At 36.2% G+C, this 22,632-nt stretch overlaps 1 protein-coding gene across 12 annotated transcripts in view; it reads left to right on the top strand.

The window, feature by feature from the left end:
- The window catches only part of NCOA2 (nuclear receptor coactivator 2), a 306,182-nt gene that overhangs the window by 95,000 nt on the left and 188,550 nt on the right, over positions 1-22,632 (top strand). For all 12 annotated transcript variants that reach the window (XM_033203006.1, XM_033203007.1, XM_033202998.1 and 9 more), the window contains exon 2: positions 17,281-17,337. The gene's annotated coding sequence lies outside the window, so the exon portion shown is untranslated. The remainder of the gene's footprint in view (positions 1-17,280; positions 17,338-22,632) is intronic.

Genomic DNA, 22,632 nt, shown 5'->3' with positions numbered 1-22,632 from the left:
TTATCCTACCTCAGCCTCCCGAGTAGCTGGGGCTATAGGCACCCACCACCATGCCTGGCTAATTTTTTTTTTTTTTAGTAGAGACAGGGTTTCACCATAGCCAGGATGGTCTCAATCTCCTGACCTCGTGATCCACCCGCCTCGGCCTCCCAGAGTGCTGGGATTACAGACGTGAGCCACCGTGCCTGGCCGGCAGTTGCTTTTGAAATTTACTGTCTGTTTATGGCTTGGTTAACAGATCACCTTCTGAATTATAAAATGGATATAATAGGGGGACTGTGGGGGAGGTGGGGAGAAACTTGTATAAACATTTTAAGGATTAGGAAGTGACTGACATATCTAAAATCTTTTAGCCAACACTGAGTACTTCTATTCCTAAAAAATTTTTCGTGTGTATACCTTTGAAGTAAATATATAACTTACTCTGTTGTTAATTCTTCCAATTCTAAACAGAAATTTGATTTGTGAGTTACATAAGCATAACATTTCATATATATGAGGTGAAGGGTGAGGTTTGAGACTAGAGCCCACAATCTCTTATTTTCTTAAAATAACTCTTTTCAACTTCCCGAGTTACCACTGTTACCAGTGACAAGTCATACCTCTTTGCCTGAAGTGGTAAGTTATACCACTTCTAAAATACCATTACTAAAAACAGCTCATTTCTAAGCTGCCCTTACATTTTCAAAAGCATTTGAAAGTATTTTTGGACTTGCTCAACACTATTAGTTAGAAGTAAAAAGAAACTGTGTTTGGTTATTAGGGAACTCATCGTTGCCTAGAGGAAGGGTGGGAAATGCCTAATCCCTTTGGGAATAAATAGATACATCTAGTGTTATAAAATCGTGAGCACAAAATAAATTCAGATTAGCTAATTAGCCTTTGCCTCATCATTTGCTATTTTATAAATAGGGCAAAAACCACACTTATATTAATAGTTAGTTCCATGTTACAACTAGGTTAATGGGCTCAGTGATTAAGTAATTTATCTTCCCCTTTACCTGTAAATGTTTGTTCCCAATTTTAGATACAGATCCCTATAATAGTTTAAGATGGATTCAAATGTTATTTCTCTGATGTAATTTCTCCCCAATTACCTGTCTTTGCTAATATGTATTTAAAGTGTACACTTTATCTGAATTGAGGTCTTCCCAGATTTTTCAGTGTCAGTTCTGGGTATATGATTTAGCTACAAAAGGAGACCTTTTAATGTGATATAATGTCATTTGTGTCACAAGAATACACTTTAAGATTATGAGAAGATTTGTTAATAGTTCTCTATTCCAAGTTGCTGTTGATTACGAAGTACAATATTGGGTCAACAGCTTTTCAGGAAATGAAAAAAGGAACACTGTCATGTTAAATGTACAAATTGTAAGATAATTTATCTTTTCAGAAAAGATGAAAATATGTATGTTAGAGAAGTAAGGAAAAACTATAATAATTTTGTTTTTTATTTAGGAAATGATCATCTTTTAAAAATGTACAGAAGTATTTTCCAAGATGATTTTGTTCATTGGAACAAAAGTGCTTTAGAATGACCACTGGTATTTTATAAAAAGTCTGAAATATGTATCAGTCAGCAAATTTGTGAAATGCTAGATTAAATTAAAGACATTATGTACATTATTAATCTACAAATATTCCAAATCTTATTTCACTACAGACCCCCTTTTTCCCCAAGAAAGATACATTGATTTAGGAAATCCTGATAGATGGTAATATTTTGATAATGTGTTAAGCCACTGGGATTTTCTTGTTCCAGGAGTCTTGAAAATAATTTTGAGATTTAGAGGCCTAAAATTGTACTGTTTTAGGGAATTTGAGACTATGACATTGGATTTAAAGAAACAGTATATTCATTTAAAAATATACACCATTTTTTCCCCTTCCTTGTAGTTCTTGTGGATTTAAAAGTGGCTTGTTTCTGGAAATTTCTTGCGCGAGCACTGAGCTAGAGTCAGAAGATCTAATTTCCAGGTTTTTCTCGGCTAAATGACTTTAATCAAACCACGTCACTTGACTCAGCCTCCCTTTTGGCATTTTCCTAATGCACATGAAAATTACAGGCTCAACATACCTCACAGAGTTGTTGTAAAGATAAAATAAGATAAGTAGTCTATCTCTAGACATTTGAAACTTGTAAAGTGTTTAGTGCAAGATTAAGGAAATAATTGTACCTTAATTAAGCAAATGGAAGATGTGGGTACCTTAAAACCCTGTTTAGACTAATGGTTCTTTATTTGAGGATGGCAGAATTTTTTTAGAGCTAAACAGGATTTGGGGACAATTGTGCCACTCCTTTTGTCACTGAGGAAACTGAGGGCTAGAAATGTTAAGTGATTGGTCTTGAGTCTCACGGAGATTTGTCACTGAGGAAACTGAGGACTAGAAATGTTAAGTGATTGGCCTTGGGTCTCACGGAGATTTGTCACTGAGGAAGCTGAGGACTAGAAATGTTACGTGATGGGCCTTGGGTCTCACGGAGATCCAGGAAGATGGCCAGGTCTTCTGACACATGTTCTGATGCCATGCCAGTCTCTAGACCAGTCTAGAAGAGAACAATGAGCTGTCTGTTAAGTAAGACATTCTTCAGTATCATCTTCCCAGATATTGCAACTTTTTATAATGGAATGTTAGTATTGTTATTTTAAAGATCTTAATGACGTTCTTGTTCAGTGCACTGTTACGATTTTTATACTGTGTTTTGGATAAAAAATTAGTAAGTTGCTTTTTAGCAATGATAATTTGTTTCTTTTTTGCATCACATTTTAAAAAAGAAATTCTCACAAATTACTTTGTAATGTGCTAAAACTGAAATTGTGAGAAAAAAGAAAACATGTTAGTTTATAATTCTGTTATTGTTTTGTTGTCATCTGTGCGATATTGACATTTAGAGCACATAGCACTTGTTACCACTTTCCCCCACCCCATTCCTTTAAAAGTATTTTCAAGAGAAAATGAAAAGGACAGGTGTGTTTCTTCGTGACCTCTTTTGAAAACATCGTTTTTTTCTTTGCCTCAAATATTACTGGGATAAAAAATAGCATTGCTTATTTTTCTTGGCCACACTTAAATACATAACTGGGAAATAAATGTGTTATCAGTCAACAGATACTTGCTGAGAATCTGTTACCGAGACATTGTGCTAGTTGCTAATGATTTTAAGACATACTATGGTCTTTTGCCTAAGAGACCATAAACATAGTTATTTACTGCTTTGTTCTTTTACAATGTGATATGAAACATTTTATTTTATTTAAAAATACCATGTAGAATAATTTTCTCTATTTGTATTCTTTTTGGTGTTGTATGAAATTTGAATAGAGAAATGCTACAAATAGAAAGGTGTGAATAATTTTAGAGCCCTGAGGATGATATGAAAGGTTAAATTGTCTATGCTTTAATAAAAGGAGCAGTTAAAAATTATTTTAGTCACTGGAATAGTGAGTGTGTATGTTTGAATTGTAGCACACCTAGACAGAAATAAATCTTGTTAAAACAACAACTTACTACTGACCTTACTTGCGTTTCCCATTTTAGGTCCTAGAATCTTGACTACAGTAAAATAGAAAAGGTCTACTATGCACATTTGTAAGGGTATCTTTAAAAGGTTTTTTAACCTGATACTTTATGAAGAAAAAATAAAAAGAATTCGTTACGCATGCCTTGAATTTATGGTCTGAAATCAGAACCCAAACATTTTATTATATACTATAGTTAACTAAAGTGTGTTTAAATACTACAGACTACAAATAACTTTTTGTGGGATTTTGATTCAATCTTCATTTCCTTCTCATAGAGGAACTCAAACTCTCGGTCACTCTATGAGATTGGTGGTGGTGTTTTTTTTTTTTTTTTTTTTTTTTTTGGGGGGAGACAGAGTCTTGCTCTGTCACCCAGGCTAGAGTGCAGTGGTGTGATCTCAGCTCACTGCAACCTCTGTCTCCTGGGTTCAAGCAATTCTTGTGCTTTAGCCTCCCAAGAAGCTGGGATTACATCTGCCACCATACCCAGCTAATTTTTGTATTTTTAGGAGAGATGGCGTTTTGCCATGTTGGCCTTGCTGGTCTCGAACTCCTGGCCTCAAGTAGTGCTCCCTCCTTCGCCTCCCAAAGTGCTGGATTACAGGTGTGAGCCACAGTGCCTGGCCTGTGTTTTGATTTGATCTGAATTGTTAGTTATGTCCATAAAAAGCTAGCTATTTTTTGTTTGGTTTCGGTTTTTGTTGTTGTTGTTTGTTTGTTTTCGAGACAGGGTCTTGCTCTGGCTCCATGCTGGAGTGCAATGGCGTGATCACTGCTCACTGCAGCCATAATCTCCTGGGCTCAAACGATCCTCCTGCCTCAGCCTCCTGAGTAGCTGGGACCACAGATGTGCACCGCCACACTCGGCTAACTTCTTGTTTATTTTTAGTAGAGATGGTGTCTCACTATGTTGCCCATGCTGGTCTGGAACTCCTAGTTCAAGCAGTCCTCCCATGTCGACCTCCCAAAGTGTTGGAATTACAGGTGTTTGCCACTGCACTTGGCCAAGGCTAGCAATTTTTGTGGGAAAAAAAAAAAAAAATAAGTACTGTATATAGAAAAATACCACTATGGTACATAATGTTTTCTTGTAAGTTCCTTGGAACTAGGACTTTTTTCGTTTTTTAAAACCATTATATTCCCAGAGTTTTTATATATCCCTGTTTACATATATATACATATATATATATAAAAAAATCTTTGTATATAAATCTTTGTTGGGTAAATGAGTGAATGAATTTTTATTTATCCTTAAGCATCGTAATCCTTTTTTGTGTTTGTTGTCATTCTGGTTTCCAGCTTGTCTGCCTGAGATGTTTCGTTTCTTTCTTTTTTTTTTTTTAAAGTCCTTATTACTATTTATGAAAGGCAATTTGTTTTTGTTCTGGTGATCTGTTGTTTAAAACAATTTATTACTAATATAGCTCATAATTCTCTGGGTTAGGAATTTGGACAGGGCACAATAGGGATGGCTTGTCTCTTCTGTATGTGGAGTCTTAGTTGGGAAGACCAGGAACTGTCAGGGGCCATAATAGATGGGGCCTGGCTGGGCATTTAATTCTCTTTTCTCATATGGCTTTTCCACATGGCCAGCTTGGGCTTCTTCGTAGTATGGCAGCCTCAAGGCAGTCACACATATCTGGCAGCTCAGAATGCTAAGGTCTAGGGTTTCAGGAGTCCCAGGCTGAAGCATCAAGGCTCAGAAGTCCCAGAATACTGCTGCTGCTATATTCTCTTGGTCAAGCCAGTCATTAAGGCAACCCCAGCTTCAGGGGAAGGGCGGTTACACTTCAGTTCTCAATGAGAGGTGTAGCAAAGAGTTTATTGCTATCTTTAATCTTTTACAGTTTCTGTTCAGAGTTTTTGTTATGTTTTACTTGTCATTATTATTATTATTAACACTATTGGGCTGTGGTTTATTCTAGGAGGTCTAGCAAAGTAACTACTTCCAAGTATTTAGATATCAAATGGTAATAGATCCTCTTTTCTCTCCATGCTGTAGTTTGTGGCCTGACTGCCTAGGGTGCTCTTTGTCCTAGATGGGCTAGAAAGAGGGGTGTTAGGTTCCTTTTGATAGAAATAAGAATTTCCCAATGGGTAGTTCATGCTACAAATGAATTTCCCCCATGGAATAGAAATTCCCAGAGGAGAATACCTATAACTGTGTATCTATATCTATTTGTATGTGTGTGTATATACATGTTATATATATATACACACACACACGTTATATATATACACACACATATGTATATGTATATATACACTCACAGATATACACACACACCCCATTTCATGGTAGATAACTTGTAGGCCAGTGATACCCAGATTATGATTTCATGTTTCTATTTAAAAAAATTTCCCAAATCTAGAAAACTGGCATAGGAGTGCCATAATTTCAATTTAGTCATTATATGAAAATGAAAATGACCACTTACTAGCATCACGATTTCAGGAAATAAAAGGGAAATTTAGCTCCATGAAACAGTAAGCTCGTAATCTATAATAAAGGCTGATTCTTCACATTTACTGAAATTTAGCTTTATAGAAAAATAAAGCATTACATTTTTTCTTTTAGTTTTAAAAGACTTTGTTCTTTAGCTACAGTTCAGAGACACAGTTTGGATACCACTGGTAGGGCCTTTGATTTGTCAGTGAAATTTTTGGTAAACAAAACCTGTACATGAATGATTCTTAAAATCTACATTTTATGGCCATATTTATTATGTAAATAATTGGAAATGTTAACTTGGTTTAATGGCTCCTATGAAAAGCAGCCAGTTTAGTATGTTACTAGATTCCTTTTCAATACAGAAGATTTTAGTTTAAGACCTATAAAACAAAATTAGATTTACTAACTAAATATAAACAAAACTACCAAATCGATAAGATTTAAATTAGCACTACCATGCAAGGGTGTTTGGCTGTAACAAAATTGCTGTGTATAATCTGCTGAGCTCAGGTTACATTGAGTTCAGCATGTACTGCTAGTAGCTGTGTGAAGATGTTTCAAATCCCCCACATGATTTTTCTTTACTGAATTCATAGAAAACTTTCTCAAGATTTGACTTCAAAGAAATTAAAACACTCAACACAAAAGTAAGCACAAATGGAAAATCAAACAGCAATTTCAGATTTTCATCAAAATGAAAGCATGAAATTAGAAAATTTCATGGATGTTTTATGGACATTTATATACATTCTTGGTCTCTGGGACCCCCAGTTTGAAGAAAAATTTAGCCACAATAGATTGTTTTCCTAGCTGTCTCCCACCTTAAGTTTCAGAATTGTCTTCTTTTCTTTTTTAATGAAATTCCTTGTGTAAAGTAAAGTTCTCATTTTGTCACAGCCTTAAAATTTCTTTTTTTCACTGTCTTTTATCCTGCAATATTGTATTATTTCTTCCATTTTCTTTGCTTATGTAGATACAACAGCCAATAACTGAATAATCTTGTTAGTGAAACCTTTTTGGGTAACTCATTGTTAAGTTGGTGCTTGTGACTGTGTAAGGCTGGCTGTTAGAAAGTATCTTCTTGATATCAAATCCTTTTCTTTGAGGGAATAAGGAGTTGGGTAGAGCAAGAATTGCAGAGAAGGGAGCCTGGCAGAGGAAGCGGTGATAGCAGCAACCTGGGAGAGCGGAGGCCTTGAATTCAGAATGACCTGGATTCAGTTGGTATTTCTTCCTCTTGCTTTAACTTGAGTAAATTGCTTAACTTCTCTTTTAGTTTCCTCATCTGCAAAATGGATTTTTAAGAGACGAGGTCTTGCTCTGTCACCCAGGCTGGAGTGCGATGGCACAAACATAGCTCACTGCAGCCTCAGCCTCCCAGGCTCAAGTAATCCTCCAGCCTCAGCCTCTCAAGTAGCTGGGACTGCAGGCATGCGCCACCACACCTGGCTAATTTTTGTATTTTTTGTGGAGATGGTGTTTCATCTTGTTTCCCAGGCTGGTCTCGAATTCCTGAGCCCAGTAATCCTCCTGCCTCAGCCTCCTGAAGTGCTGGGATTACAGACATAAGCCACTGCGCCCCACCAGCATGTAAAGTTTATAGCAGGGGAACTGACATCTGTTTCATAACAAAAGGTAGCTCCTGTTGTTCTGTATGCTTAGGGTGTTGGAATGCTCATCTCGAGATCTATCCTGTTTTATTTATGTTTTGTATGTTAGATACGTTATCAATAAATGCTAGCTTCACAACTAAGTCAGAAGGCCCTTTCACACCATTTTGTGTACATAGTGCCCTTCCATGACGTGGAGGTTGAAGAGCAGTTGGTTAAGATAGGATAGTGAGACCCAAGTTTTAATGATATATTTGTTCCTGGGTTCATAGAAACTCCATTAGTCATGATGACTGGGAGAAGTCCTGTCATCAGTAAAGGTACTAATCTCTTTGAGCCTTAGATTTCCATCTGTGAAACTCAGTAGTTGAAACATGATTTCTAACTTTGTGCTAAATCTCAATTTTTTCCCAAAATGGTAGTGTTGCTATAGGATCCAGTTTTCTCCAGTATTCCTCAATGTTTTTGTTAGAACCCAGGCACCTAGTAAAATGAAAAATCACATTTTTAGTTTTTTAGGAAGATGACAAACTCTATATAGTCCCACACAGTAGGGCCACATTTCTTACGCAATCTGTTTTCTGATAACATTTCTTGAGTGACATTTGGATCCATGGAGGGGGGTGACTCAGTAAAATACAGAAAGTTGATTAAAATGTGGCTACGTACTAACTACTCCACAGGTAAGTTCTTCACTGTCCTGCACAGTGAGATGCAAAGCTTTTTTCTTAGTCTGGTGCTAGCTTTTGGAATACTACATTCTTTCTACAACTCTGTAAAATATTGACATACTTAATCACGTAATACATAATTTTAATTTGAGTCAAAATAAACTTATTTTTGTTTCATTAAAACATTATGGCTATGAATACCTGTTATACACACTTGTGAGCTGTTTTCAACTGTTTTTAAAATACTGTTCATTTGGTGCTTGCTTTCCTTTGTTTTGGTGGGTTGGTGCTGCCTAGCAGGCACGCAGAGCAGTAAAAATACAGGTCCTGTGCTCGGGCAGTCCTGGGTTTGACATCCGGGTCCGTTGTAAGTTTTTCGACTTTAGATAAATTGTGTTACCTTACTGTCTCCCTTTTTAAGGAGACACCTCCTCTCCTGCCCTCCTACATGCTTTGTGTGCATTTTAAAAAATTAATGTTCTCTTTATTGTGTTGAAATAATGATTTTATCTTAACGTGGTCATGTTCTGTTGATAGATTTGACCTCGCTGTAGGAGGTGGGAATTGACAGTAACCATCATTTGGGGAAGGGTGCCTTTGGTGGCAAGTTTGTGCTGGTTCTTCTGAGGCTGTCTTTGTGGGTACTTCAGGTGTAGGGGGTTAAAGACTGCCCCTGCACTTTGTAGATATATGTATATAATGTTAATGTTGGCTGGGCATGGTGGGTCATGCCTGTAAAACCAGCACTTTGGGAGGCCTAGGTGGGAAGATCACTTGAGGCCAGGAGTTCCAAGTCCAGCTTGAGCAACATAGCAAAACCCTGTCTCTACAAAAAAAAAAAAAAAGAATAAATAGATATGAAAATCAGCCAGGTGTGGTAGTGCATGCCCTATAGTCCTAGCTACTCAGGAGGCCAAGGTGGATAGATCAACTGAGCCCAGGAGGTCGAGGCTGCAGTGAGCTGTGATTGCGCCACAGCACTCCAGCCTGAGCAACAGAGCAAGACCCTGTCTCAAAAAAAAAAAAAAAAAAAAAAAGCTAGTTACTTCTGGTTCACTTTCTTTTCTTACTCCATGGTCTTAAAATATTGTGCATATAGTCACCAGGCGCAGTTGCTCACATCTGTAATTCCAGCACTTTGGGAGGACAAGGTGGGTGGATCACGAGCTCAGGAGTTCAAGAACAGCCTGGCCAAGATGATGAAACCCCATCTCTACTTAAAAAAACAACAACAACAAAAAACACCAACAAAAAAATTAGCCAGGTGTGGTGGCGGGCGCCTGTAATCCCAGCCACTCAGGAGGCTGAAGCAGAGAATTACTTGAACCCGGGAGGCGGAGGTAGCAGTGAGCTGAAGTCATGTCACCGCACTCCAGCCTGGGTGACAGTGCAAGACTCGTCTCAAAAAAAAAAAAAAAAAAAAAAAGATGCTATGCATATAGTCATGCATCACCTAAATGCATTCTGAGTATTGCATAATTAGGCAAGAGTATACTCACACAAACCTAGATGGTCTAGCCTGCTACATATCTAGGCTATCTGGTGAAACCCATTGTTTCTAGGCTACAAACCTGTGTAGCATGTTACTATACTGAATACCATGGGCAGTTGTAACACAATGGGAAATATTTGTGTATGTAAACATGTCTAAATGTAAAGAAGGTGCAGTAAAAATATGATATAATATTACAGGACCACCATGGGATATGCAGTGTGTCATTGACAAATGTTGTTATGCATTGCATGACTGTATATTATACAGAGTCTTGAAGTGTTTTATAGGCTCGTCTGTATTGTACCCAAGGGATATGAAAGGAAGGATTCTAGGCTCAGTTGTGTCAGAGTGGTCATTGCAACAGTAATTAGGGGAAACAAGCTAAGGAGAAGATGAATTTCTGAGGGGAGTTTATAATCTAAAAATTATCCACACTATTGGCAGAAAAACAGTAAAAATTCTACTTATGGTGTGTTGGGCCTTTTTATTTGAGGTGGGAGTGGATTTGTTGTTAGGGTGGCATGCTCTAGTCTTGGTGGGGAACTATCCCTGAGCCTTTTACCTCTGTTTAAGAAAGATTAATTTCTGCCCAAGAACTTATCTTTTTTTCCCCCTGTAATTCTATTAAAGACTATTGTCAGTTTTTTGGCAAAGCACCCTAATAAAAGCCCTAGGACTTCTGCAGTGGTTTAAAAATTAGTAGTCCAGCAGCAGGTTATTGTCTTACCCAAAGATGGATGCAACCTTATCCTTGCCCTCAAACAGCTCACCATCTAGAGGAGAAGATAAGTTTTAGTATAAGGTAATGACAGCAATCATTTGTACATGCTATACCCAAGTCCTTATTTCCTTTTCACATGTCAACACTTCAACCTTCTCTAGATTGATTTATATCTTTATCTCTCCATTGAAAGTGTCCTTATAAAGGACACCAATAATTTCTGGTTGCCACATCAAGTAGAAATCTTAATTCCCAGTGTCATTGAACAATGTTGACCACCCTCTCCTTGGAATTATCTCCTCTGGAATTTTATAGTACTTGTCTTTGCTGGTCTTCCTCTTGTCTTTTAGGTAATTTCTTCTCATTTTCCTTGGTCAATTCCTTTTCTACATAGTTTTTACCTGTAGAAGTTCCTCAAGACTTAGTTCCAGTCTGCCACTCTCCTTTCTTTATATTTTCTGCCAAAGAAATCTTAACCATTCTTTCAACTACAGATATAAGATTAATTGGTTTTTTAGGTCTATCTCTGGACAAGAATACTAGTCTTTAGAGAACTGCTATTTTTTTTATAGTTTTATTGCCTCCGACCATGGTAGGCAAGAGACCAGATGGAAAGGAATGGGCATAATGAGATCCGTGAGTGTAATGGATATATTATTTATATTATTTTTCACTGTGTCATACATGTAAATTGTGGATGTGTATGTAACTGTAGCTTAAGAATTTTTAAACTGATATATTTTTTCTATATATCTGTTATAATTATGGCCTATGAATTTTTTTACATTTAGTAAGGATGAAAATTTATTCAATTGTGTATCTAAATCTCTACTTGTTTAACTTATGACTAATTGTACTTTCTGAAGCTTTTTATTAAACTGAGTTAAAATAACAAAAGAACGTCTTACGACTGACTTTCAGTTAACTTTAAGCACTGGTTTTATTAACTTAAAAATTTCTCTGTATTAATTTGTATACCTTAATAGGCAAAATGAATAGTTGGAAAGAATAATTAGGAGGTTAGTTAATGTTTACCCAGAAGTTATCAGGGCTAAATGTTATTTTAAGGGAGTTTTGCCGTGATACTGTTGACCTTACAGAGGACTTTGGAAAATGAAAATTACCTTTAAACATTTTCATTAGTTAAGAGTTATTGTCTGCAGTGGAGGTATAGTCTTTTAAACAGAGAAAGAAATCATGAGCTTGTCTGCAGTATATATAGAAGTTAATCAGTTCATTTATAAATTATTCTTCTAAAGTCTAGATGCTTATTTTTAGCACCATCAAACTTATTGGGGAACAATTTTACTTTGCATGTCTAGTCCTCATTCTTTATATTATTAAGTCTTCTGCAGTGAAACTTTGGAATTTTACTATTTTATTAAAATTCATATGAAGGCTATATATTAGGACACATTTGCATCACAAATATATGTAATATATTTGTATAATAACAATATCATGTTCAATAATCTGAAATGGTTTTCAAAGGTAAGTCTTGAAAGTATGACTGTTTCTTCTTGGGGTTATATGCTATGAAACGTGACTTAAAGGTGTTTTTTATGTTTGAGAGTTTGTGCTTTTAAGCAAAAGGGAAAAATAAATTTTGTATTAATCATAGATTATGAGTGTACACTATGGGTATATATTCACATATGCTTGACTGGAACTATTGAAAAATCTTAAGTAATTTGAGCAGTCCTTCCTTAGCTTTTTCTTCTGTTCCCCGTGCATTCTCTTTTTTCCTGCCAATCTGTCTGGCTGGCTTGATTAGGGTGGTGCTGGCTGTCCCGAAACATGAAGTGTGATAGTTGTTGGGCTGCCCTTTTGTTCAGTCATCTCTTTACAACAGCCTGTTCCATGTTTTCAGTTGTCCATAAAAAAGACTTGGTTGTTTTGGGTTGACAAACATACCTTTCTTTTCTTTTCTTTTCTTTTTTTTTTTTTTTGAGAAAGGGTCTCACTCTGTCATCTAGACTGGAATGCAGTGGCGCGATCACAACTCACTGCAGCCTTGACATCCGTAGGCTCAGGTGATCCTCCCATCCCAGCCTCATGAGTATCTGAGACTACAGCCGTGCGCCACCATGCCCAGCTAATTTTTTTGTATTTTTTGGAGATGAGGTTTCACCTTGTTGCCCCAGGCTGGATTCGAACTCCTGAACTCAAGTGGTATGCCTGCCCAAGTCTCCCAAAGGGTTGGAAATACAGGCGTGAGCCACCATGCCCTGCAACAGACATATCTTTATTTACATACTAGCTCTATTAGTGATTGCATCCTTTGATTGTTAGCAACTTTGAGAAAATTGTGAGGCCTACATTTGGGCTGAGAAAATAGTAATGCCAAGATTTATTAACAGTGTCTGCCAAAGGTGCAGGATGTAGGGAATACCCTTTGCTGGTCTTGTTAGTACTATACCAGAAATCTCAAGAAGGCAGTTTTCAGGTTGGTCACATTTCTGCCATTTGCTTTTTCAAATCAAGTTGGCAAAAATAGCATTATCAAAACAGTGACCTTCTGTAACAGCCTAGTGGGTAAGATCGTGTATAAACTCCAGAGTCAGATTCTTGTGGGTTAGAACCCAGACTTTTGCTAGTGCATCAGCTTTCTGGCTTTAGACAGAGTTCTTTACTCTCCAGTTAGGTTTCTGTATCTATAACGTGGGCATGATAGTAGCAGGGCCTACCCTCATAGGATTGTTATGAAGATTAAATTAGGTAACACACATAAAGTTCTCCACTCAGTGCTCTCACAGAATAAGCATTCAATAAATGCTATTCATGCTATTGTTACATTGTTGTTAAGCCAAAAAAAGTATGGCACATCTCTTATTATAGTAGTTATAAATTAAAATGTTCTTTTAGCCAGTATTACAACTGTCATTTCATTTTCTTCCCAGTTTACATTGCTTCCTCTGTTTCTACCCATTCATTTAAAAAATAAATAAAATGAAATATTGAGCATATCTTCTCCAGTTCTCCCCCACGCCCTACTATCAGCCTACACGGCTCTAATGCTGCCAGCTGTCTTTTTATGTGTGGTGCAGATTCAGTTCTGACTTCATTTTTTGACTCAGACTAGTGAGGTGTTACTCCACCTGCTAGTTGATGCTCTACTTGGCAGGTGTTCACACTACCATATGCAGCTAGAACTACCTTTATACCCTTAGATCTCCTACTCACGTGGAAACTGTAGCTATCACACAAGAAAGAGCAAGGATACACTGGTGCATTTGTGAAAAATCACTAAAATATTTTTTAACATTAAAAATTTTTTTGCTTTTTAAAAATTGAGGTATAATTTGCAGACCATAAAATGCACCCATTTTAAGTGTACTAAAGCAGGAGTTTCAGTACATTTTTACAGTCATACATATCTTGTATCTGTTATTCATCTTTCTTTAGGACACATTTCAGTTTTAGAACGATTTTATCACCCCACAGAGTTATCTTGTGTACATTTTTAGTCAGCTTCCATTTCCATATCCTGACACTGGAAACCGTCAACCTGCTTTCTGTCTTTATAGCTTTACTTTTTCTAGAAATTTCAAATAAATGGAATCATACAATACGTTATATGTTGTATTTGTGTTAGTCTTCTTTCATTTAGCGTAATGTTTTTGAGGTTCATTTGTGTTCATATATTGATAATTAATTCCCCTTTATTGAGTGGTATTCCATTGTATGGATGTACAGCATTTAAGAAAATCCCTTGATAAATATTTGTATTGTTTCCAATTTTTGGCTATTGTGGACAATAACTGCTGTAAACATTTCCATTCAGCTCTTTGTATGGACATCTCCTCCCCAAGAGAAATGAAAACATCAGGGATAAAATTGCATTGTGTAGTGAGAAACTTCCAAACTTTTTTCCCAAATGGCTGTACTATTGCGTTTTCTCCCAGCAGTGGATTTAAAGGGGTTCTGATTTCTTCATATCCTTGTCAACACTTTAGATAATTTTACTGGTTGTGTAGAATATTTTATTGTGGTTTCAATTTCCATTTTCCTAATAACTAATGATGTTGAGTATTTTTTCATGTACTTTTCCTTATTGTATTTCTCATGGTTAGTTACAAAATATTTTGCCTATTTAAAAGTAATTGAATTATTTGTCCTATTACTAAGTTGTAAGAGATCTTTATATATTCTAGATACATGCCCTTTATCAAATAATGTAACTCCTTATGTAATATATTCTAGGTATGTGTCCTTTATCAGATGATTATTTTGCAGATATCCCCAAAATTACTCCTACTCCTTCCCTTGAGACACATTCTTAGAGGGGCTTTGTGAAAACTCTCAGGACAGAACAGTAACAAGATGCTTCTTTATAAAAGAGCTTTTATTACCTGCACTTTTGCTTTAAATGACAACTAGTTTCTCTTAGTAACTTACAAAATAGTTTGTAATTCTGTTTTTAAGGAAGTATTTTATTCCTTTTGTTTAAAATGTTACACCAAGGTATCTGGATGTTTGGAAATTTTAGTGTCTTTATATCTCCTAAACGTCTTTCTTTTCTTTCTTTGTCTTTTTTTTTTTTTTTTTGAGACGGAGTCTCGCTCTGTCGCCCATGCTGGAGTGCAGTGGCGCAATCTTGGCTCACTGCAAGCTCCACCTCCTGGGTTCACGCCATTCTCCTGCCTCAGCCTCCCGAGTAGCTGGGACTACAGGCGCCTGCCACCACGCCCGGCTAATTTTTTAGTATTTTAGTAGAGACTAAAATATTAGTCTTTACCATGTTAGCCATCTGCTGACCTCGTGATCCTCCCGCCTCAGCCTCCCAAAGTGCTGGGATTACAGGTGTGAGCCACCGAACCTGGCCAACATCTTTCTTTAGCATGGGTGCATTGACACTTTTGCCTCATGTTATAGTAGCTTATTAATAAAAGTTTACTGAATAGTATAGAGCCAACAGTAATCATTTAATCTCATTCCTACTAATATCACAAGTTTCAGCTCACAATTGTTGCATAATATGATGTCCTTGAGCAAATTAGTTGTTGGTATAGAATTATAATGGGCTTAAGTAGGCCAGCATAATGAATACATTTATCCCAATAGTGCTAGAAAGAATTGATGACTCCTATTACATAAGTTTATTGCACACTATTCACTGACTGCCACTTGAGTAGAATCCATTCAGTTTATTTACTGTGATAAGTTCTTATTTGCATATAGATTCTTTTTGTTTGTTTTTCATGAAGTATCTCTGACTAATACACTAGCTGCATTTCATTATATATGATGAGCTCAAAACTGGCCAGGTCTTGGTAAAAATCAAAATGCTATATTTTTCCGTTTCTCTCCCCTGTAGACCTCTTAGATTATGAAATCAGATGTTTCTAGTGTCCAAGAAAAATAGTAATTTTGATATTAAATTGATGTTAACTTGTTTGTGCTATTGGATTCTATTTACTGTTTTAATGAGTAAAGGGCTCTTAAAGGAATTAGTAGTGCTTTAAGTTTTGATAATCCAAATTGTAAATTCTTACTGATGGATGTCATCTGAAGGAAGAAAAATCTAGTAGCTTAGTTGTAAAAACATTCCTTGGAGCTGATTAAATCTAGTAGTGTTTAATGTTTTTTTAAAAATTATTCTTAAAAAGAGATACATTTTCAGTATCATTACTAGTAGCAATCAAGCCACTTGTCTTGAGTCCATAAAATATACAAAAGCAGTAAATATTAATATACATAAAATGCCTTAAGCACATACCCTTGTTTTCATATTCCTCATTTTGTTTCTTGGGAACAAACTTAATTGGTACAGTGGAAGAATCAGACAAAAAGCTGCAGACTCATTTACAGTGAAGCACTTTGTTTGCAAAGACACAAACTCTGAAGAAACTTTGCAAACAGTTGCCCTCATTATTGAAAATATTCAGTTCTTCCTTTTCTTTTTCCTCTTTTCTCTTGCAAATTATCTTGGTTATTATAACATGATTTTTACTGCCAAAAAGGCTTTCCTTGGCTGGGCATGGTGGTTCACGCCTGTAATCCTGGCATTTTGGGAGGTCAAGGCAGGAAGGTCACTTGAGGCTGGGAGTTCGAGACCAGCCCAGGCAACTTAGCAAGACCCTACCACTACAAAAAATAAAAATTTAACTGGGTGTGGTGGCATATGCCTGTAGTCCTAGCTACTTGGGAGGTCGGGGTGGGAGGATCACTTGATCCCAGGAGTTTGAGGTTGCAGTGAGCTGTGATAGTGCCACTGCATTCCAGCCTGGGTCACAGAACAAAACTTTTATCTCTGAAGGGGGAAAAAAAAGATATTTCTTGAGATAACAAATTATTTAGTCATTCAGGCCTTTTGGTTCCATATAGGTAAACTGTAAATCATGGTAAATTAAGATTAGTATGTGAACTTTATTTATTTATTCAGCACACATTTTCTGCCTGTTACAGTGTGCTGGGCATGGCCCTAGGAATGCAGTGTGGGAGTAGGTCACTAGGGCCTCCTGCTTTTACTCAGCTTTTTGTCTCATAGGGAAGGCTGGTGGTTAGACAAGCAGTTAAAGTATAAGGCCAGCAACTGAGAAGTTGTAGGCACTTCATAATTCACAATGAATTGTAGCCTTATATATTTTACATTATCTTGTACAAATAAAAGTAATGCAGCAAGTCTACTTCTTGATTTACCATGCAATTTAATAAGAGATGTTATTAATGAATATTACTTGTGTATTGATGGCAATTAACAAGTATTACTTGAAAATCAGTTATAAAAATCACATCTGCTCTAAGGAATCCAACAGGATTCTGCAGATTTTATTCATGTTTATTTGTTTGTTTATATTACAGATTTCTCTTGGATTTGGCTACACACTTATAGATCTTCTGCACTGTTTACAGGCACAGGTGAGTTAATGTTGAATTCTTCATATTGGATATTTTGATATTTAATTAAAATATTTTAAAATTCTATATGTAGTTTAGGAAAGTAATATGTAAATAAGATGATTATAAATAAAAATAAACTGTAAGTTTGTCTGTATTTCATTTTTATTATGAAAGTTCCTTACAAATGTATTGGAAATAACATTTAAAGGTAAAATGCTCATATCTGTTTATCAGTGGTTACTGTATCTATTTGGGATGAATTTACATTATACCTATTGAATGAGTTGATTACAATTTATTCTAATTTCATAGCTTGACATAATGTTTATATTTATTTTTATGTGTAAAAATTTGAGTGGTAGTATTTCTCATTTCTTAGCAAACTAGCATAAAAGAGGAGAAAAGGAAAGTTACTACAGATTTTAGCAGCAAATCTCACTTACAGGGGTAGATATTATAAAATGCAATGAGCCAAACTTTCTTGTCCAACCTGTGTAAAATAGCTTCTCAAGCACTCCATATCACACAGCTGTAATTGATTTTTATCATAATATTTATGATCATGTGATATATTTTTATTTATTCTTTACAACTTTCCCTACTAGCTTCGTGAACATCAGGACCATTTCTATCTTGTTCAGAACGGCATCCCTAACCCTTAGGATGGTGCCTGGTATACAGTAAAGACTAAATAAACATTTGTTAAAGTAATTATTGGGTAATAAACATTAAGAATATATTCATATTCAGAGACATTGAACTTTGGTAACACAAATAGAAATAGTTTCTTAAGCTTATTTCGTTTTTTCTTTTTGAGATGGAATCTCGCTCTTTCACCCAGGCTGGAGTGCAGTGGTGCAATCTTCGCTCACTGCAACCTCCGCCTCATGGGTTCAAGTGATTCTCCTGCCTCAGTCTCATGAGTAGCTGGGATTACAGGTGCCCACCACTATGCACCACTGATTTTTTTTGTATTTTTAATAGAGATGAGGTTTCACCATGTTGGCCAGGCTGGTCTTGAGCGCCTGACCTCAAGTGATCTGCCTGCCTCAGCCTCCCAAAGTGCTTGAATTATAGGCGTGAGCCACCGCGCCCAGACTCTTAAGCTTATTTCTAGATATGAAGTTAATTTATACCATGAACTTAAGGTATATAGCTCTTGAATGTTATGAAAAATTAGCTATATTAGATACTTTGTATATCCAAATATGCTTAATCAGGGTAGAATTAAGAAGATAACTCTTCCAATTCCACATTTATTTTGTCATTGTCCCAGAAAGTTATTACAGTCAAGTAAAGAACAAACCCGAAGGAAGCGTGGCAGCTTCTTGTCTCCATACTGGATCATATTAACATATTAGATGTGTTTTGTGGTATATTTATAGAGAGCAAAGTAGATTTGAAAGTTGTCCAGTTTATAGCTCTGCAAACCAAATAAATCAATATTTTCCCACTACCTGCCACTCGATACAAAATGTAACTTACTTCATTTTTTGTTTCTAGATTGGAGAAATGTTTTGGTCATTTTCCTGCCCTATATATTGATGTGTTTGAACTCATTATCAAAGGTAGTGGTAGGCATAATTTTATAAGTGGACTACTTAATTCATTTCCTTGTGTCCATGACAGTTTTCTTTGTGTTTCAAGATGTCAGTTGTTACTGGGTTCTTGTCTCGTTTTGTTTTTTTGTTCTTTCTTACCTTTTCCAGACATTTGCCTCTCCTTCTGCCATCAGAATTTTTCATTTATAGAAGGAATTAAGTCTTGACCTTTAAGAACTATTGAAAGTAAAATTTTAGGAACTATACAGCTGTTTCTGATTCACATCTATTTTACAAGTGCAATTTGCAGAGATTCCACTGATAATACTAATAACAACTATTATTTATTGCTCTTTTACTGTATGCTAGGCATTATGTAAGTGCCTTTTGGTTGTCTTCAAAATAACAGATAAGGAAGTTGAAGCTCAGAGAGCTTAAATGACTTTTCCAAGGTCATATCAAGTTAGAGGCAGTTTGCCACTCCAAAGACCTTGACCTTAACCACTGAGCTCCATTTTCTGCCTAAATACCCCCGAGTACAAGAATATTTGTGACAATAACTGTAGTTCATGAAAATAATCATGTTCATATTTGAAGACTTCAAAATTAATTTAAAAACCAAAGATTATTTCACTTATATTTCATTAGGAGACCTTAACTTGTAACTCTTATTCCAAACTAAAACATGACGACTCATTTGAAATGTAATGACAACCTAAACTATTTAAGTTCCACTCTGAGACTTTGATTTTATACTCACAAATTATGGGTAGGGGCATGGGGGACAGCTATTCACATTCCTTTTTCTGTTGTAAACGTGATGTGCTATTAGTGTGAATCAACATTCTTTCTCCCATGCAATATTAGAAATTTTAGATTGTAAGTGGCATCTGTGGTTCATTGGATAAATCACTTTTCTTGCAAAGAATAGATTGTTTGAAATATAGTGACTGTAGAATTACTTAGAACCTTTATCTTGAAAAGTTTGATAATTTATATCTCTGGGAAAAATACCTTAACTATTGAAGAAATAAAGTTTAGTATAGCCTTACAGTATATCAGGAGTTGGTTCAGATAGAACTTTAGCTTCTCTTACTTAGTTTATTTTCAAAGCTGAGTAGAACATACTATGTAAAAATACAATTTTTATATTTTGGGTCTTAAATTTATAAAGTGGACAAAATGTTCTGAAGGACAACTTTGTTGAATACACGTATTTAGATACTGATTTGAAAACACAATTATTTATATACTTCCTTAGACTTTCCAAAAGAGTTGTATCTATGAGTGTAAATGCAAATTCCAGATTTGAGTATATGAAAAATGGAACTCTGTAGTTTGAGTTAAAAAGACAAAACTTATTGAACAGACTGAACTATGATTTTTAATGTACAGCTAGGTTAGTATTTCCATTCTAGTCTCACATTTTAAGCATTTTTAAAGTTAGCCCATACAATTTACTTGGCATTGATAATCACAACAGGAGCAAGAGTTATATAAATCCATTTGGCAATATAGCTTTGAAATGTAATTTTCCTTTCAATATGGAAGGTTGGACTCACTGTGGATTTATATAGACCTTGGATTTATTTATAAGTTTTCTCTGTTGGAAGATTTGGGGTGGGCGGATAGGGTGAGGATGGGTTGGTGAATTGTTCACACATGCTAAGTACAGCCCATCTCTTAAATACCAACATGAGGGAGAAGTTCCCCACTGTACAATGAAACACAATATATACTTCATGTAGTACCAGTTTACTTTGTTGTTGTGTACTAAGTGCTATATACTAAAAATTAAGCATATTAAGGCCTAAGAGAAACTTTGACCATATTGGATATGACATGGTTGAAATACATTTCAAATGAGTATTTGTTGGAGTTTTTAATCCCTCCTTTGTTCATAGATGTGAGAAGATTTGTGATTAGATGTCTGCTTTAACTGGATGTATATATATCTATGAAGATGGGCACTTTGAGGTACTGATATCAGGTTTTGGGCACTATCTGTGGAAAATCAGTATTAATCTAGACTAAAATTGAGAATACTGAAATATCTATCTTTTGCTTTAGACAAAATCTGCCCATATTTATTTATATCACTATTTTTGTGGTATTTTCTGCAAATGTCAGCGTGGTAGGCACTGATCTGTAGAATTAAAAAAAAAAATTAACAGTTGACAAAATGCCCTCAGTCATTTAACTATTCAGAGTAGAATCACAATCCTGGTCTCACAGGACAGATTCCTCTGCACTTAATACACAGAACGGACTACTGAACTCAGGATGGTATAGGCTCACGTTGAAATGAACTTCTGTTGGGTGTTGTTGACACAAAGCCAGCAGTTGGAAACTGTTTGTCTGACAGGCCAGTTTACTCTTTTCTTCTTGTTTTCTTCCTTTTCTGTGCATACATTCATGTGAACCAATTAGCTTAGTTTTCCTTGCTAAACTAATTCATTCAGCACCATTAGCTCTCTTTTCTCTCTTCCTGACTTCCTTTTACCCTTAGGCCATCCCTAGCCTATGCTAAGTGCTATAGGAAATACAAAGAATGGTTACCAAAAATTATTAAATTGGAAAAGGATTATCTATCTATGCAGGTTTAACTCCATGTTTCCTTGTTCGATGTTTTTACATTGCGTTTAGGTTTTCTCATTCTTTTTTCTGAGACGGAGTCTCTCTCTGTTGCCCAGGCTGGAGTACAGTGGCAAGATCACAGCTCACTGCAGCCTCCGCCTCCTGGGTTCAGGCGATTCTCCTGCCTCAGGGCCCGGTGTGGTGTCTCATGCCTGTAATCCCAGCTCTTTGGGAGGCCGAGGCGGCAGATCACGAGGTCAAGAGATCAGGACCATCCTGAACAACATGGTGAAACCCTGTCTCTACTAGAAATACAAAAATTAGCTGGGCGTGGTGGCACATGCCTGTAGTCCCAGCTACTTGGGAGGCTGAGGCAGGAGAATCACTTGAACCCAGGAGGTAGAGGTTGCAGTGAGCCGGGATCACGCCACTGCCCTACAACCTGGCCACTGCACTCCATCTTGGCGACAGAGCAAGACTCTCTCTCAAAAACAAACAAAAAACAGGGCACTGATTTCTGAATTATATGTCTCCCTATTCAAAGTCTTAATCTGTCCATGTGAATAGAGGTTAAGGCAATAGCAACAACAACAAAATGCTATCATTAGTAAATGTTTTGTTTATTATATAGAGTTAACAGAGCTTTCAGAGTGTGCTCTTAGGAAGGCACACCCCTCTTGAGGTAGGTGTGTCTTGCTTAGTGATGTTGAATGAATCACAGTCCAGGCAGTCTTCATTCTGCATGGTGGCATTGCTGTCTTCATGTGGACAGACAAGTAGAATGATGTTAGAAATCATATATTTAGAATTACAGACAGTAATTTTTTTTTTTCAAAATGCACAAAGATGTTGTTTCTTGGAGTATAAGAGAATTGAGTTTTAGCTTAGAGCCACTTTACTGTGAGAGCAACTTTTTTTAAATTGAAAATTTCTAAGTGTGACCTCTGTTGGCATAGCTGGTATTCTTTGAAAGTAATTAAAATGAAAAGTATTGCCAGTCTATATCTTATGTAAATCTTTTGAGTTAGCATGTTTTGAAGAGGTAGGACTGGTGTCAGAATATTCTGAGAAAGTTAGGGTGGGCCGTGATTTCTCAGCTATGCTTTCTGTACTGGAAAACAGGAGAGATTTATGCATAGGAGTGGGATAAGTGATTTAATAGATTGTTAATAAAATGCATATTCTGTTTGTTGTT

The sequence above is a fragment of the Trachypithecus francoisi genome, unplaced genomic scaffold, assembly GCF_009764315.1.
Source record: "Trachypithecus francoisi isolate TF-2019V2 unplaced genomic scaffold, Tfra_2.0 Lachesis_group7, whole genome shotgun sequence".
Classification (NCBI taxonomy): Eukaryota; Metazoa; Chordata; class Mammalia; order Primates; family Cercopithecidae; genus Trachypithecus; species Trachypithecus francoisi.
This window is presented reverse-complemented; position numbering and strand designations above follow the sequence as displayed.